General features: G+C 43.3%; 1 long non-coding RNA gene and 1 pseudogene across 4 annotated transcripts in view; both read right to left on the bottom strand.

The window, feature by feature from the left end:
- The window catches only part of LOC107512614, a 41647-nt gene that overhangs the window by 17613 nt on the left and 5345 nt on the right, over positions 1-18689 (bottom strand). The window lies entirely within an intron of this gene.
- On the bottom strand, positions 17676-17794 carry LOC118610454 (annotated as a pseudogene).

The following is an 18689-nucleotide window of genomic DNA, read 5'->3' as shown; positions in this document are numbered from 1 at the left end:
CTTCAGGATAGAGCCTGGATCTCCAGGGTCACGTCGGCGCTCCTGGAGGAAGGAAGGCTTTGGAGACAGTGGGAAGGGCACATCCCAGGAGGTCAGGGGTGGAGGTGGGAATGCATAGGTTTAACAGACTGCTGAGGTCAGCTCCCAGCAGCCCCGGGTGCTCTGGGCTGTGCCATCTACAGCTGGAGGGTCAACTCGGCCACATGATCAGCAATGAAGCAGGCCACAGCTTTTTACATCCCACATGCACACAAGGTGGGCAGAGCTGGGGTCCCTGTTACTTTGAATGATGAGGCCATTGACAACAGTGCCTGGCACATTAGAGGAACAGAAGTGTTGGTTGAACAGAGAGCCAAGAGGGGCAGAGACTGCGTGAGGTCACCTAGTGTGTGTACAGCAGAGGGAGGGCAGGAGACCCTCCATGGGGCTCAGGCCAGGACTGGACACATTCTATCTAATCCCAGGAAAGGTCAGGGAACAGGTGCTGGACCCAGCTTGGTCCTGCTGCCTTCTCGAGGTTACCCAGAGCCAGTCAGCAACAGCACACGGCAAAGGTCTAAGGTCAGCACCAAGGAAGTGCTAATCACTTAGGGGACCCTGCACCGGCCCAGCAGGCCCTAACCTCCCATAGGCCTCTGCTCCTACCTCGGCGACAGGCCTGTCCCAGCCAGGCCAAGGTCAGAGCCCCCTGAAACTCCTCTTGCCCCGTTAGTTATTGATCTCAACTCCAGACAGAGCTGGCTCCAAACAAGGTGCAATCTGGCCCCAAATACTATCTGAGACTCAGTTCAGACCATACCTTTGACCCTGCCCCTGAGCAAACCTCAGCTCAACCCAGCGCTGAGCCTGGTAACCCACTCACTGCAGCCGGCCCTGAGGGACGCCCAGAGCACTGGCCACGTAGATCCAACACCGGGGTCACTGTGGCACCAAAGGCCTTCATGGAAGAAGGCAGGGACATAGTTAGGAATGTTGGTGGAAGGTTAAACGAACTGATCAATGAAACAGAGAATCCAAAACAGACTTGCACATTTGCGAACTTGTCGTATGACAAAGATGTGAGATCAGCGGGGAAAGGAGGAACTCAATAAATGGAGGTGACATGGAAGGGGCTAAAACGAAGAAAACTCTTAATGCCAAGTAACGGTGAGGGTGAGAATGGGGAGCACCCAGAAGTCTCACACACTATGGGGGTGTAAACTGGCACAACCACTCTGGCAGCCTTTGACAGTATCTGCTAAAGCCAAACAGACATCTACCCCAGGACTCAGCAATTCCTCTCCTAGGTGCGTACATGCCCCACAGGAATGTGGACGCGAGTTCACCAAAAGGCAGGCGCCGAGATGCTCCCAGCAGCGCCACTGTAATAGTCCCATACTGGAAACAACCCGATCTGCCCACCGACAGAGTGGACGAAGAAACGACAATGAGCCGCAGCTCCATGCATCCGCGCGGACAGAGCTCACCAACGGCACCAACACGACGGAGCTCACAAACGGATTCAACATGGACGGATCTCACAAACGGATTCAGCGCGGACGGATCTCACCAACGGCACCAACGCGGACGGATCTTAACAAAGAAACAGGCCAAGCGAACTGCGGCCACGAGGACACACGGACACACTTGTATCAGTCAGGACTCGAGCAGGGGACAGAAATCACACTGGTCATTTCCACAGATTATGTAATATAAATAATTGCTAATGAGGTATACAGTTTTAATTAACTGAAAGGGTAAAAAGAGAACGCAAGCAATTTGAAAATGAGTGGAAGTACAAGAAACGAGAAAATGTAAAGAGTGATTCACATGAAGTGAAAATATTTGCAAATCATGTATCTGATAAGATGTATATAAATAATTCTCACAAACTCTATAAAGAGAAAAAACCCCATTTAAAAATAGGCAAAAAATATTAATAGACATTTCTCCAAAGAAGATACACAAACATCCAATAATCAAAGATGCTCAACATCATTTGACATTGAGAAATGGATGGCAATGATAACAAGCGTTGGCGAGGACGTGGGAAATTAGAACCCTAATACACTGTTGGAGGAAATGCAAAATGGTGCGGCTGTTTTGGAAGAGAGTCTGACAATTCCTCAAGATGTTAAACATAGAGTTCCCACATGTCCCAGCAGTTCTACTTCTAGGTATGTACCCAAGAAAATAAAGACACACATCCACATGAAAACTTGTAAACATAAATGTTCATAGCAGCATCAAAATAGCCAAAAAATACAACCAACCAGATGTCCATAAACTGATGAGCGGATAGTGAATATGGCAGATCCGGGCACTGGAATATTATTCAGCAGCAAAAAGACTGAAGTACTCATTCACCCTACTACACAGATACACCTCAAAAACATCACTCTGTGTGAAAGAAGTCCGTAACAAAAGACCATATATTGTATGATTCTATTTATATGAAATGTCCAAAATAGGCAAATCTATAGAGAATAAGGTAGATGTGTGTTGGCCTAATGCAGAAGTAGGGAGGGTGCAGATGGTGAGTGAAATTAGTTAATGTGGATTTAACTGAACTGTACACTTTAAAAGGGTGAATTATATGGTATGTACATTATACGTCAGTAAAGAAAGCTATTAAATAGTATCTAGTAAAAAAAAATCCCTCTTTTTTCAGTTTTCTTTTTTTCTTCTTCAAAAGCTAGCACATTTAAACTATTAGAACTTCTATTTCTTTATTTTCTGGAAGTTTTTATATTTTCTTATATTTATGTAAGCCTCATTAGCTCCGATAAACCAATCAAAACGAACTTCCTTAAATTTAAGAGCGGTTTCAATTTCACTTACTATTTAGCACACTATGAAGGTAGGAAAATATTTCAGACTCAAAGAGATGCACTGAAAACTTTCAGCTTCTGTTCTACAACCTCAGCCACATGGCAAAGTAAGCAAGAAACACAAAAACCCACTGGCCCCTGTCTCGACAGGCTGTTCTCCTTTCAGTTTTCTCAACATTTTCCTAATGGATCTGAGCTCACGAATAAGCAAGCAACTATTCAAAAAAAAGACTAACATCCGATTCTCTCTCATCTCCCACTGGATAGAGAACAGATCCCGACTGTCTGACAGAAATCAACAAATAGACTATAAAATCAATTGTCAATCACTGCTGCCAGCAGTGGGACACAGCTTGGCCAAAAACTAAAACCAAAACTCAGAGTCAGAAAACAGAGGGAGGGAGAGACAGAGAAGGAGGAGAGGCAGGAAAGAGAGGGAATGAGAGGGAAGGGGAGATGAGGAGGGGGGCAGAGAGGGAGGGAGAGATGGTTAGAGACAGAGAATGGGGGGAGAGACAGAGTCAGTGACGGTGAAGTTTAACTGATGCTTGAAATTCACACCAGGGACCAGAAAAATGTATGCGTTAAACAATCCATGAGACCCCCCTTCACAGACAACAGTTTGATTGACTGTGGCAGGTAAGTCCGCTAAGCATCACACTTGGGATGTCTGCCAAAACTCGAAAAGCATAATGTTCAAGAAGTCAGACATGACCCTTAGGCTTTCTACAAAATACCTGACTAGTACTGCTCAAAACTGTCAAAATCATCAAAAACAAAGGGACTGATTTGGAAACAACCTCATAGGTTCCAACATCCTTCACAGTAAATGAATAAACAAACTGTGGTACATTCATCCCATGGAATGCTATCCGTCCATGAACAGGGACCAACTGCCTGCTGGCACACACTATGGGTACATTGAAAAGGCATTATGCTAAAAGAATGCAGATTCCGAAGGCTATCTATTCTATGATTCCATTTATATGATTGTCTGGCTATGGCAAAACTAAAGAGTAGAAAAACATCTTAGTGACTGCCAGGTGCTAGAAGCCAGAAGAGACGGAGTATAAAATGCTCATGAGGGAACCCTGGGTGGGGGGATGGAACTGTTCTACAGCTCGATTGTGGTGGTAATTATATGATAGTAGATGTTTGCTAAAACTCATTCTTTAAAAAGGGCGAATTTTCACTGTATTAAAATGAAACAAGGACTTAACATTTAAAATATTACAAGAAGTTTGAGACTTTACTAGGCAATGGGCAAAGTATACAGAGGAGATTCACAAAAGGGAAATGTCAACTATCTAGCAAGTACAATACAGCAACCTCTGGTGCTCAGAGAGCAGATTAGAAACGAGAACACGTGAGACTTATCAGGTTGTCAGACATTAGAGAGACGGATAACACCAAACGCGGGCGAAAATGGAGAGGGAGGGAAACCTTCCCACACGGGGTCATGGGGGACAGATGCCCAGGCAGGAGGGCACCTGCCGCCACCTGCAAACGAGTCAACCCCCATGGCGCAGGCCTCCACCGGAGACACGACCCCGAGCGGCTGTGCACAGGCCCCACAGGGGCAGGACAGCGTTTTTCCTGCGGTGGCACTGACGGAAGCAGGGCGCTGGAGGGAACCTACGAGGTGGTCATGCAGAGCATAAATACGTGAACTGCGATGGACGCACGCACGCTGTGGAATCCCAGGCAGCACTCTGACGCAACGAACTAGACGCTCGCTCGGCGTTAACAACGTGCGTGTGTGTGGAGGGGGTGAAACAGAATGGGCGCTATCGCCCACTAACTTAAACGTAACTTTTAACCAAGCACAGGATTTTAACACCAGCACAGGATTGGTCGAGGGAATGTTTATGAATTATGTTGAGGACCCGAAGAAAACATGTTAGAGTGGGTTCGTGGGGTGGGGAGGGGCGTGGGCATGGGGACTGGAAGCACATGGATGGTGGCAGCGTCACCACGGGGACGGGGTCAGAGGGGAGGAGGTGGGGGCTGCCTGGACTGGGAAAACAGAGCGAGACTTAAAAGAGTAACTGCAGTTGATGGGGTCCTGCCTGATGGGTAAATCCCCACAAAGTCAGATGTACAGTGAGTGGGTTCACAATAAATGGCTGAGGTTTATCTGAACTTCAGAAGGAAACCTGGCCATCTTAACTGGTGAAGAAAGAAAGTCAAAACAGGAGAAGGGACCTTGCCCACAGTCTCAGTGCCCGAGTGTGGGGCAGAGACATCTAAAGAGCCTTCATGGCCAGGTGAAAACATTAGGATTTGCCCAAGAAAGAGCAACGTGGATGCAGGGGAGGAGACTTGCTTGAAGACTGGGTACCAGGTACCACCAAGCATCTATCCAGGGCCTGTTATGGCTGTTATGGGAGGTTTTAGGTGTTGGGGGATTCCAAAGTGTGCTTGGCGGGGGGGGGGGGGGGGGGGGGGGGGGGGGGGGGGGGGGGGGGGGCAGTTTACCATCCAGCAGGAGAGAGACAATAAACCATGAAATCAACCACTACAAACTAGGTGAAGCGTCATGCATAGGTTGGGGGTGGAGGGGGGGATGGCAGTCAGTCCAGAGTAGTCAGGGACAGCCTTCCCGAGGAGGTGACATTTAAGCTGAAATTAAAGGGTAACAACAAGGGTTAAAAAACTCAAACACTAAGTGAACGTGAACTTGACATGAAGTGGAGTGGTTCTAGGACACTGGGAGACTGTGCACAGGACTATAAATGCTGTGCAAACCACTGGAAGATTTCAATCAGAGACACTTTCATTTTTATTGGGCACTTACTATGGGCCACCTGCCAAGCTCTGGGATACTGGCATTTTATTCTTACAAGTCCCCCATAAAGAAGAGCTATTATTAACCCGATTCACACCTAAGGAAACTGAGGCAAGAGAAAGTCAAATGACCTATTCAAGTCAAGGTCACACAATTAGTAAGACCCACACTTAATCGCTGTATAGGATACTGCTTAATAAAATAACGGCCCACACTCACTATACTCATTACTATGAGCATTCACTACATGCCAGGCAGTCTGACTCCAGGGCCCCGCACTTTCCATGTCACTGACCAGGAAAGGGGTCTTTTAAAGAATTCCTCTAGCTGTAAAATTATATGGGCAAATCCCTGTCCCTCTCTGGGCCTCAGTGTCCACACAGGTAAAACGAAAAGGCTGAACTTGTATCACGGAACGTGACAGCTAAAGGGAACTTCAGTGTCTCAGTCATGGCCCAGAGAGGGGTGGTGGCAAGCACAAGGTCGCCCAGTCAATTTGGAATAAAGAACTCAGAAATCCCAGCCTAGTCTGCTTTCCTAATGCCAGCTGCTTCTTGAGGACCTCCAAGGTCCCCTCGATTCTAAGATGTCAAGATCCCACCTCAAGGGACCAGTGGCCCAGGCCTGTGAAGCCCTTAAAGCCACTGGCTGGCTCTTGGGCACCCAAGCTGAATATTTCTTTTCTTCAAAGCTAGAACTCAGGGTGGCACAGTGGTGGCCACAGGCAGTGACTACAGCGGCAACCAGAAAGGACATGACAGAGCCTGTCCTCCTGCCTATCCATACCCGTACCTGATCCCCACACACATCCAGAGTCACCCTGGGCAAACCAATGACTTCCATTTCCACCACATCTGTCAAATAAAGGAAAACCGTCAAACCAGCTTCATCAGTCATTGGGAAGTCTGGAGTTACTTTACATAATCACTTAACATAGGACCTAACTCTAATAAACTCCGAGAAATTACTGGCAACTCTCCCCTGGCTGGAAATTAATGTCGCAGATAAGGTGAGGTGGACCTTCCCCAGGGCTGGTCTCCCTGCATCCCCAGGACATTTCTGGGAAGCCCACTTTGTGCAAAATCCTGTGCCAGGCTTGGGAAGGTGAGGGGAAAGGGGATATTCCGGGACCTCTTCTGTGCTTCAAAATAAATCTGAAGAAAGGAATGTGAATAAATCAAACCTTAAAACAATTCATATATGCTTTGGTCTCAGCAGCAGAGGTGGGAGGATGAAGGGAACATTATCATTCGGAAAGCGTGGCAATGACACACAGGTGTGTCATTGACACACACTGTGGCTCTGTCACCCCTTCGGAAGTCTACCTGTGGGGGGGTGGCTACCCTGCCGAGAGGAAGAGAAGCATAACCACAGCGCCGAGGCTAAAAGACGAAACCACCACCGGGACTGGCCGAATGAGGCACCTAAAAATTGCACAAGGCAAAGTCGGGCGCGGATTCCGTGAGGGAACAAACCGAAGCCCGAGAGGACAGCTGTCGGGGCACCCGCTTCACCTTACGGATTCCAACGGTCAGCCACACAGTAAATACTGCAGTGTTCTAAAAATTCATATAATTCTTCATATGGTCCCCACTTTACAAAGGAGTCTTTGGGGGCCCAAGGTCACCCTGAAGAGAAACTGGGGCTCAGACCCACAGTTAAGTTGGGTTAAGTTCAGCCACTAGTACCATACTTACTGGCTTATAAGATACACAAGTACATAAGATGCGTCCCAATTTTACATGGAAAGTTGTGGGGAAATAACTTTGAGGTCAGAGGTAATACAATGGAGGAATTAAGAGAACAAAATTTGTTGCAATCCTAGTTCTGCCATTTATTAGCTGTGTGAATTTGAGCATGTTATCTAATGTCTCTGGGCTCAGTTTCTCATCTATAAATAGGGAAAATTAACACCCACTTCACAGAGTTGTTATAAGAATTACGTAAGTCTACGGCCATGCCACCCTGAACAAGCCTGATCCTGTCTGATCTCAGAAGCTAATAAGCAGGGTCGGGCCTGGTTAATATTTGGATGGGAGACCACCTAGGAAGACCACCTAGGAAGACCAGGTGCTGTACACGTAAAAAAAATAAAAAATAAGTAAATAAATTTATAGTTAAAAAGTATATAAAACAGTGCCTGGTACACAGAAAGTATTACTTTTTAAAAAGTTATTAGATAAAATGAATTTTAAAATACACGTATTGAATGTCACCTTAAAGCGGTTTTACAGGAGAGAAACACTTTGGTTATGTAAATAGAGTTCAGAAGATTCTAGGAGGAATTCATGAGCTCTAGAAAGGACAAGAATCCAAAAAGCTAAGAGAAAAATGACATCAGTGACCAATGATACATCATTGTAAGTTAAGACACACTGGGTTTGCTGGTAAATGATGCAAACAGTGATCATGATCACACCCAAGTGAGGCACAATGCAAAAATATCCTGAAGGAATTTCTAGGTGGTACCCACGGCAAAAGTAAATATATAAGCAAAATGTGGTACAAAACTGCAAACCCATCCTTGTGGGAATGTTGTGTATTGTCACACTTCCCCACAAGGGGTCACCCAAGGTCACTCCGGGAATTTTGGACAAAGAATTCAATTCCCAGCCCAGTCTGCTTTCCTGGATACCAGCTGCTCTAGGATCTGCAAGGTGCCTCCTGTTCTAAGATGCTCAAGAGACCAGAGGGCCCAGGGCCATGGAGCCCTCGAGAAGTGAAATAAATGGATTCTTCAGCCCGGGGTGCTCAAGAGCCACACTTCACACCGGCACCTTCCAGCCACAACATGAGCACGTTACAAAGTAACAGAGAAACTGCTAATTGCATTTTTCAGAAAGGGAGAAAGGGAACACAAGTCATTTGCTAGCAAGCAGAATATTTTATGAGTGAGTAAACCGAGGCTTGAAAACGCTAAGCAACCTGTCCAGGGACACACTGCTAAGGAACTTCAGAACTGGAATTCACACCAGGTAGGTCAGACCCTTGTCACTTGGCTACTAATCCCCCGCCCTCAGATGGGTCTGAGAGAAGAGACAAACAGGTGAGGTGCGGTCACGTAGGAGGGGTCACTAAGGGATGGCTACGGTCTCCCCCAAAGTCCGGCCCTGCCTCTGCAACTTATCTGAGAAGGCTGTCCCCTCCCCCACTAAACCATGACACCTGAGGATGGGGTCTAGGCCTTTCCTCGGCAATCCCAGAGGTGCCGAGCCCGTTTATTCACTCAGCCAGGACCCCTGCACCCCACTCAGAAATGCTCATCATCTTTTGGGCTCAAATGTGACTTGATTTTGCTCCCTGTTCTGACCCCCGACTCTCTGCCCAGTGCTTCCTCTCAGGTTCCTGATCTGTCCTCAAACCCCATCAGTTCTACAACCAGAATCGCACTCAGGTCCCCTAGACCTGTCCCACCCAGACCCTGGCCTGGAGCCCCTTCTCTGGCCTCTAGTCTTCATGTAAACCACTGTGATAGCCTTTTGTTCTCATATTTTAAAGCTGAAGTATAATTTATATAAAGAAAAATGCCTACATTTTTAGTACGCAGCTCCATGAACTGCACCAGCCTCTTAACTGGCTCCCTTGGTTCCCATGCCCCAACCCACCTCTCATCCGTCCTCCACAGGGCAGTCTGGGCTGCTCTTTCAAGTGCAGTTGACCCTTGAACAACGAGGGGCTTAGGGGCACCAACCTCCTGCACTCAAAAATCCGTGTATAATTACAGTCAGCCCTCTGCATACACGGACTCCCAACCACTGCAGAGTTGACCCTTGAACGTGGGTTTGAACCATGCCGGTCAATTGAAAAATCCACACAGAAGTGGACTCACGTGGTTCAAACCTGTTTAAGAGTCAACTGCATATCTGACCATGTCACTGCCCTGGCCAAAAACCTCCAGCAGTTTCTCCTGCTCTAAGAATAGAGACCTACAGAAACAGAATATAAGCACTCCTCGCCTTCGAGAAAGCAAAATATAATCAGATAGAAATCTACTCTTAAGAAAAAAGAGAAATTGTTAGGGACTTGGATCTTAAAGGATTTTGTTTATCCAGATGCTGAACTGTATAATGTCTCCATCTGGAATGATGAGAAAGTGGATTTACAACCCACTGAAAAGAGAACATAGTTTAACTGTGTACATCAACTACTAGTCAACTTAAATTTAATGGTGATTATATTTAACCATTTGCTGTTGTTGCATTTATATCTCTTTATTATTGCTTTGTCCATGTCCCACAGTTGTTTTTAAATAAAATTTACCCACTTTAAAGTGCCAAATGGAATTAACTTTGGCAAATGTTTGCTCATTACCCTCTCAGGTTGAGCCCTTTGCCCAGCTCTTAGTCCAGGCAACCACTGATCTACTTTGTATAGATTTCTTTGCCTTTTCTAGAATTTTACATGAATAGGTGGTATAACATTTACTCTTCTGTGCTTGGCTTCTTTTACTTGGCATAGTTTTGAGATTATCTATGTTAATTCATACATCTGTAGTTCTTCACTGCTGAGTAGTATTCCATGATAAGAATATAATATAATTAATCTTTTCATCAGTTGATGAGTATTTGGGTTGCCTACAGTTTGGAGCTGTTATGAATAAGGCTGCTATGAACATTCATGCACACATTTTTACATGGTTATACACTTTGTTCTCTACCAAAAATGACAGATTTCTCTGTGGTACTTCTTGCTACTCCACGCAAAACTATTCTCTTGTTATTGATTTATTACATAAGCTTGTCTTTCTCATATGAAACACACACGATTTATGAAACACGGATTACAAAATTGTGGGAAAGCATAAAATGTAACAAGTGAGGACTCGATACAGAGGGGAGAAGAGTAGAGCCAGGAGCAGGCAATGGAGGGCTGGGTGCTGCCAGGCCATGACCAATCTTCCAGCAGCTAAGGCATCAAATGACGCCCATGGATGGAAAGCATGGGACTAGAAGCCTTCTGATTTTCTGTAAAGCATACTCTTCCTCTCATCCTCCTGTGGTAGGTGACTTATTTGTGTTAGCAAGTTTTGCTGAGGGGTGGGGAGGCTGAGGGGAAACACTGGGAGAGGTGTAAGTAATTGAAATTTGAAGACTATACAAAGCCAGGGCATGCTCATGGGCAAGCGAACTCCAGGGCCCAAGATGATAAATAATGAGAATTTCTAGCAATCTGTAAGCATTTGGAGGAGGGCTTAGGACTTCCCCAGAGTACAGAATAGAATTTCAGCTGGTCTTATAAAGACCTAGGAAAGGAAAATCCAGCTGACACAGAACACGTGGATGAGTCCAGAATGAGAAGAAAGAAGCCAGAGGAGAACACCTGAGGATTTACCTTCAGAGGCAGGGCAGTTGGTGTGGGATTAGGAGCATGGGTTTAGAAGTAAGGCTGTCTGGGTTTAAAATATTACCCCCTACCAGAAATAAAGAGGAACATTTTATGATAAAAGGGTCAATCCTTCAGAAAGATATAAGAACTTTAAACATATATGCACCTAATAACAGAGCACCAAAATATATGAAGCAAAAACTGACAGAAATGAAGGGAGGAGTAGACAATTCAATAATAGTTAAATGCTTCAACATCCCACTTTCAATAATGGATAGAATAACTAGGCAGAAGATCAACAAGGAAATAGAAGACCTGCACACTATAAACCAGCTAAACTTAACAGACATCTATAGAACTCTCTACCCAACAACCTCAGTATACATTCTTCCAAAAATATACATGGACCATTCTCCACAGACCACATGCTAAGCCATAAAACAAACCTCAATAGATTTAAAAAGACTGAAATAATATAAAGTATGTTCTCTGAGCATAAGGAATGAAATTTGAAAACAAGAGAAAGACATTTGGGAAACTCACAAATGTGAAAATTAAACATATTCCTAAATAAGCAATGAATGACTCATAGAAGAAATCACAAAGGAAAATAGAAAATACTGTGAAATATACGAAAATATCAAAATGTGTGGGATGTAGCTAAAGCAGTGCTTGAAGGGAAATTCATAGCTATAAACACTTATTTTTAAAAAATGAAGATTTCATATCAACAACCCACTCTTCCATCTTAAAGCACTGGAAAATCGAGCAGGAGGAAAGAAATAACAAAGATTAGAGCAGAAATTAATGACATGGAGAACAGAACAGAGAAAATTAACAAAACCAAAAGTTGATTCCTTGAAAAGATTTTTTTTTTAATTGACAAACCTTAGCTAGACTGACCAAGAGAAAAAGGGAGAAGACTCAAAATGACCAGAATCAGAAATGAAAATGAAGACATTACTACTGACCTTACAGAAGTAAAATCTTGTCTCCTCCAATGATCCATGGGTAATTGCAGGCAAATTATGGAAACTGTTATGTAACCTGCCTCCGTTTCCTCTATTCTTCAAAAAGATATTTTTTTCTCAAATGGTTATGAAGAATAAACAACTTTGTGTCAAGTAACCTAGTTAAGCTCAATTAATCATTGCCACTCCCCCAGTTACTTAATTCTTTTCCTCTCCCTCCCCATCCAATCCTATAGCCCGTCTGTTTTGTTGGCTCTACCTTCAAAACATATTCCAGAACCAATTGTTTCTTCGCCTCATCTACCCAAGCCCATTAGTCCAAGTCACCATTCTCTCTCCCCAGGTTATGGAACAGCCTCCGAACTGTTGTTACTCGTGCCTCCTCCCCTTGTCTGTTCTCTATACCAGCAACCTCCAATCTTTTTGGCACCAGGGACTAGTGCTCCTATGAGAATCCAATGCCTGATGATCTGAGGTGGTGATGCTAGCGCTGGGGAGCAGCCGCAAATACAGATGAAGCTTCCCTTACTTGTCTGCCACTCATCTCCTGCTGTGCGGCCCAGTTCCTAACAGGCCATGGACCAGTACTGGTCAGTGGCCCAGGGGTTAGGGACCCTTGCTCTACACAATAACCACAGTCATGCTTTTAAAAAGTAACAGTGCTCACGTCTCTATTCACCTCTCCAGTCTCCAATCACTTCCCATTGTATGTGGAATAAAATACACAAAAATACACCCTCTTTTCCATGACCTACCAGGTCACGCATAATCTGGCCCATGTACCACTCTGCTCTCTGCCTGCAGGACTCCAGCAGGCAGTGTTATTATTCCTTACACTCCCCCGGCTCGTTTCTGTCTCAGGGGCTTTGCTCTTGGTATTTCCTCTGCCCTCAACACCACGCTCTAAAGATCCACGCATGGCTGGAGTTTCCAGTTCATTCGAGAGTCTACGCATTGTCACCTCCCGAGATGGCGCTCTTCCATCCAACTCACCTGCTGTAGCTCAGCCTCTCATTCTCTCTGCTGGTGTTCTGCTTTATTTTTCTTCCTGGTACTTATTGCTATCTGACATTGTCTGTTTATTGCCTGTGCCCCTTCACTAGAATATACTCTCCATGAGGCAGGGGCTTTGCTTATACACTGTTTTTACCTCCAGTGCCCAGGTCAGAGCCTGGTACACAGAATGTGCTCAATATACATTGAAACGGAAGTGAAAGCCCAGCAGTAGGACCCACAGACAAATGGGACTTTGTGTTTGGTGAAGGATAAAGGTGGCATCTCAAACTACAGGGAGAAAGGCAGACTCGTCAACACAGTGTTGGGCTCACTGGGAAGCCATGTGGCAAAAAATTAAGTTGAAGACAGAAAGCCTGTCAGGCATGTAACTTGGCTTCCTCTTGAAACTCCTCTTTCAAAAGCATGAACTCACAAGAAAGAGGAGAATGGAAGAGGGGATAACAACAAAATTTTTCAGGGTAGAAAATAAATGGGCTAGTATTAACCGACGGCAAAGTCAAGCCAGCAATAAGGTGAACATTTAACCTGATTTATGCCACAAAATCCTCAAAAGTCTCAGAAATTAGTGGTACTACTAGGAGGAGGCACGAAGGTGAGGTGCAGGGTGGGCTGCTACAGGAAGGAAGATTGGTAGAAGAGGGTTTAAAAAGCAGCTTACAAAATAAAGACAGTAGACTCCTAAAACCCCTCCCTCTGCTACCCACATGCCGTCATGGCTGCAACCCAGAACATGGCCGATCAGAAATTTATTTTTAAGAGGGGGTAGGTCCCTGGACAGGTGGACACTAGATATGAGAGACAGAGAAGATACCAACAACAGAGGGATTATACAAAAGTTCATGTATAGGATGAGGATGTCCAGACCCTCAGCCCTCTTCCACCACTCAGCTCCGGGAACACTGCCAGCGAGGCACAATGCTCATAATTCTAAATGGTGAGACCCCCTCGCCCCAGGCTTTCATCCTCAACTTGACTCTCAGAACTCCCAGCACAATGAGAAAAACAGACTCCTGTCAGAGCCTATTATCAAGAAATTCCAGTTCACTAAGGATGAGAGGAGATTCCTAAAGAAAAACTAGGTCATATACAAAGTATCAGTATTCAGAATGACTTGGGACTTCCCGACTGCAACACTGAAAGCTGAGAGACAACACAGCAATGCCTTCAAAATCTGGTGAAACCTCTGGGTGTACACCCAAAAGAACTGAAAACAGGGATTCAAATAGCTATGTTCATAGCAGCATTATTTGCAATAGCCAAAAGGTGGAAACGACCCAAAGGTCTATTGATCAATGCATGGATAAACAAAATCTGATATATACACACAATGGATACTATTCAGCCTTAAAAAGGAATGCCATTCTGACACAGGCTACAACATGGATGAACCCTGAAGATATTGTTAAATGAAGTAAGCCAGACACAAAAGGACAAGTACTATATAGATTCTACTTCTATGTGGTCCCTAGAGTGAGTAGTCAAATTTATAAGATACAAAAGGTAAAAGGGTGGTTGCCGGTGGCGGGAGGGAAGGAAGAACGGAGAGCTACTGTTTACCAGTAGAGTTTCAGTTTGCAAGGATGCAAGTTTTGGAGGTAGATGGTGGTGATGGCTAAACAACAATGTGAATAGACTTAACACCACTAAACTGTACACCTAAAAATAATTAAAATGGTCTTTTTAATATTTTTCCACAATAAAAAACAAACCGTAAAAAAATTATTTCCAACCTATACTTTTCTCATACACTCATGGGAGTGCAAGTGAGAATCTGTCCAATGATTGTATTCACGTGAAATGATGTATGTATGCGGTTACTCACTACAGCAACCCAAATGACAAGCCACAGGACATGTGGTATATTCATACGAGGGAAGAAGAGGTAATTGCTGAAAAGAATGAGGAAGAGGAAGCTCTTTGAGTACAAAGTTGTTTTTTAAGATGTACTGACAAGTAAAAAAGGCAAGGTGAAAAACAGAGTGCCTCAAGTATCATTCACTTAATAACCCCATTAAGTTTTATTTCAGCATCAAAATCAGGGTAAAGGGCAAGAAATTTCATTTTCTAAAGGGCCAGAGAGGACAAATTACAACCAGATCTTATGAATGGGTAAAGCTTAATCTTTGCCAAAATATTCATCCTAAGGGTTGAAGGCAAATCCAGGTTTTATGGAACCTGAAACTTCCATAATTTGGCTTTGTTAATATAAAATTAAATATACAAAATTTGGCACAAATGTGAATATTTATTCGAAATGAGAAAAAAAAATCATAGCAGACTACAAAATTTTAAAAGCTAACAAATATCGCAAACTGAAAATTCAGGAACTAAAACCTAGCATTTGGGTATCAGACTCATCGGGTTGTTCACTTCATAAGTTTTATAAATGTCTAATCGCTATGTTGTACACCTGAAACTAATATATGTCATTTGTTTAAAACAAACAAACAAACAAACTGTTGCACCCAGCAATGCCCAATACCATTTAGGCATAGACTGACTAGCAGAGTTTAGGGTAATTGGTGAATGCAGTTTAGTGGATCCTAGAAAAGGCATGCTTTTTGGAATTCCGGTTAAGCGATAGAAGTTTTCCTTTGTATGCTTTTTAAGATAGTGTAACTTCAATTTTAAAGTGTAATGTAAAGCAAATGTATTAAATAAATGGTAATGTAAAATGTATTTTGTTTTAAAAAAAAACAACACTTTTATTAACTGCCTGAAATATCTCTAAGTTTTTTTTTTTCTTGTAGGGGTATTCTTTGATTGTCCTTAATACAATGGTTTTGTAATATCATTTTATAGACAGAACATAAAGATGACTCAGTCTTTCTTCTAACATGTGCATTTATAATTGTATGCACTGCATTATCAAGTACATTCTTGGCAAAAGAAAACTTCTGTTTTAAAAAATTGGTGGTATGAACCGAGTCCTCTGCTTCCATTTTTATAATCTTTATGATAGCAAGAATTTTCCGCAGACCAGCTTCTGACTCAAAATCTTTCAAATCTTGTTTATCTGCCTTTACTTCTGTACTTCTGGTGCAGATGCTACCGGACACCTTCACATGGTCATACTACCTCTGTTCCTGCAACTGTGTGTCAGGACAGCCTTTCCTATACCAGGACAGTTGTCAATATCCGAACTACCCATGGAAGTGACAACAAGCCACATAAATAGAAAACCCAAACTAAATGCATTCTCACTCGACCTATAGCCAGATGAAAAAAATTAAAATAAAATAAATGTCCAGGCTAACACAAACAGAAAGGGAGCAATGAGAGAAGCCACAGTGGAATAAGACAGTGGTCTTAACTGATTTCAATGAAAATGTCTTAATTTTGTACATTGTATAAAAACATATGACCTCTTCCAGGGTCTTGGAAGAGATGAAGGCAAGTAAGGGTCCCTAAAGTACAAGAGTCATTAGCTTCCTGGAGGAGGATCTGTTTCCACCACAGAAATTCAAAGTCTTTCTTTTTCTGGCCCAAATCTGTCTTTTCATCCTAGAAAGTAGGAGACTTAAAATACTCCCTCCTTGGGATATACCATGAAAAATACTGTAAGAACTCAGTGTCTTGAAAAAGGCACCGCCATGAAGATGGGTAAGATAAGAACTGGAATGCCATTCAGAAAATAAATTATTGGGATTCTTACCTTACTTGGTAAACTAAAATTCCAGATGTAGCAAAGAGTTAAACGTTAAAAATTTTTAAATTAATCCATTAAGAAACAAAGTCAAAAAGAGCCTTTGATCACTGGTATTCTTCCTAAACCTAAAACTAATAGACATCAAAAAAGCCAACATTTGACCAAGAGAAAAGTTCAACCCGTTTCAAGTTTGCCCAGAGAATACCCAAGACAACACGTGATTGCAGTCCTGACATTACCCCCAAAGTCTGCCATAAATCTCCCATGCTTTTCAGAGAATTACATCAAATAGGACTGACGCAGTTGGGGACAGCTCGTTTGAACAAAAATCAAATGATCTGGAAAAAAAAAACAAAAAAGGATTGCAAACGAGATGACTGTACCCAAATTCTGTGAACTTATGGCACTGAAATGGAGTGACGAAAAGGTGACAATGTTGTCAACACTCCACATTGATACTGTGATTGAAGTAGACAATAGAAATGGAAAGAAAATTAAGAAGCCATGTGTCACTGAGGATTATAATGAGAACGTGGGAACAGTGGGCTCAGCTGATCAGACGCTCGCTCACTTCTTAGATAACTGTGCAAAAGGCACAAGTTTTGGTACAAGAAATTCTTTCACCACCTTTTAAACATTACAGTGCTGAACTCCTACATCCTGTTCAAGGACAATCCTGAGCACATGATCAGCCATGTAAACTTCAGACTGACGTTGAATGAAAGAATGCTGGAAAAGCAAGCATCACAAGCCAGGGCGGCAACGTACTCGAAGTCGTCCGAGCTCTGATATCACAACTCTTCACCTGTCTGGAAGACACTTCCCCAAGAGCATACCACCCACATCAAGGAAACAGAATCCAACGAATCGCTGTAAAGTTTCCTGCTCGCACAACAAGAGTGGCAAGAAGATCCAGAGAGAAACACAGTATTTTTGTGCAGAATGTGATGTTCTGCTTTGTGTTGTTCTGTGCTTTGAAATTTACCACACGCAAAAAGATTATCATGATGATGATTATTTTATTTACTTTTTTTAGGCAAGGAAATTCTTGGTTGACCTCACACATTGCAAGGACCTTGTCGGCTTACAATCCCTTATTTTTTTATTTTTTACGCCACCTACATCACTTGGTCTTCCTAGGTGGTCTCCCATTCAAGTACTAACCAGGCCCAACCCTGCTTAGCTTCTAAGATCAGACGGGATCGAGCTTGTTCAGGGCAGCATGGCTGTAGACACAAAAATTACTAAATTTTGATCATCACATACATTTCTGTTACATTAGGATTAGAGACAAGTTCTGTTTAGAAAAAAACTCCACGAACAGTTTTCATATTTTATTTTCACATTGAAAACCAGTCAGATTTGCTTCGGCCTCAAAGAGTGTGTTTATGTAAAATTAAATTAATGCTGGCAGCGAGCTGCATTTTTTTTCTAAACAGGAAATAGGTTAAACATTTAAAAAACAGCTTAGAAAAATGGAAGACAAACAACAATCTTGGGGGGAAAATACCTACCTGCAACCAATATGACAAGCAAGGGTTAAGCAGCCTTACTATTAAAAAGGGCATGCACGTCAGTGGTGGGGTCTGAGGGAGGCTCCCATTTCCAGCTGAAAACAATTAAAGCCCAACAAACTCAGGAGCATTTGGTACCTCCCCCTTTCCTGTCTAAAGACACTGAGATTGAAGGAAACATTAGCACATTCATCTTTGCACATACAAACACAAAGTGCAGCAAACAGGGAGGAGCCAAGCAAAAATCTGTTTGCTAGATTCCCGTGTCCCATTGTTTCTGGGTGACCACGCAGGAATTTGTTTGCCAGGTGTTTGTTCTTCCCCATCTGCCTATGAATTGCCTGCCTACCTCTCCCTCCCTGGTCTAAGATGATACCTCATTGGCCCTCACTATCTTAGGAATTTTCACGTTTCTGTGAATTCCCGTGGGCATGTATTAAAATTTGATTTTCTTCTGTTAATCTGCTGTGTCTCATTTGAATTGTTTGATTAGCCAGAAGAACTAAAGGAGGTAGGGGAAAGTTTCCCCAGCGACATAAGGAAATTTTTCAAGACCTCAAAGGATGTGAAGATAATTTAAAGGTGACAAATGTCCAATTCTTATGAAATTTTAAG

The sequence above is a fragment of the Rousettus aegyptiacus genome, unplaced genomic scaffold, assembly GCF_014176215.1.
Source record: "Rousettus aegyptiacus isolate mRouAeg1 unplaced genomic scaffold, mRouAeg1.p scaffold_m13_p_12, whole genome shotgun sequence".
Taxonomy (NCBI): domain Eukaryota; kingdom Metazoa; phylum Chordata; class Mammalia; order Chiroptera; family Pteropodidae; genus Rousettus; species Rousettus aegyptiacus.
The sequence above is the reverse complement of the archived record's forward strand: the minus strand, read 5'-3'. Positions and strand labels throughout refer to the sequence as shown.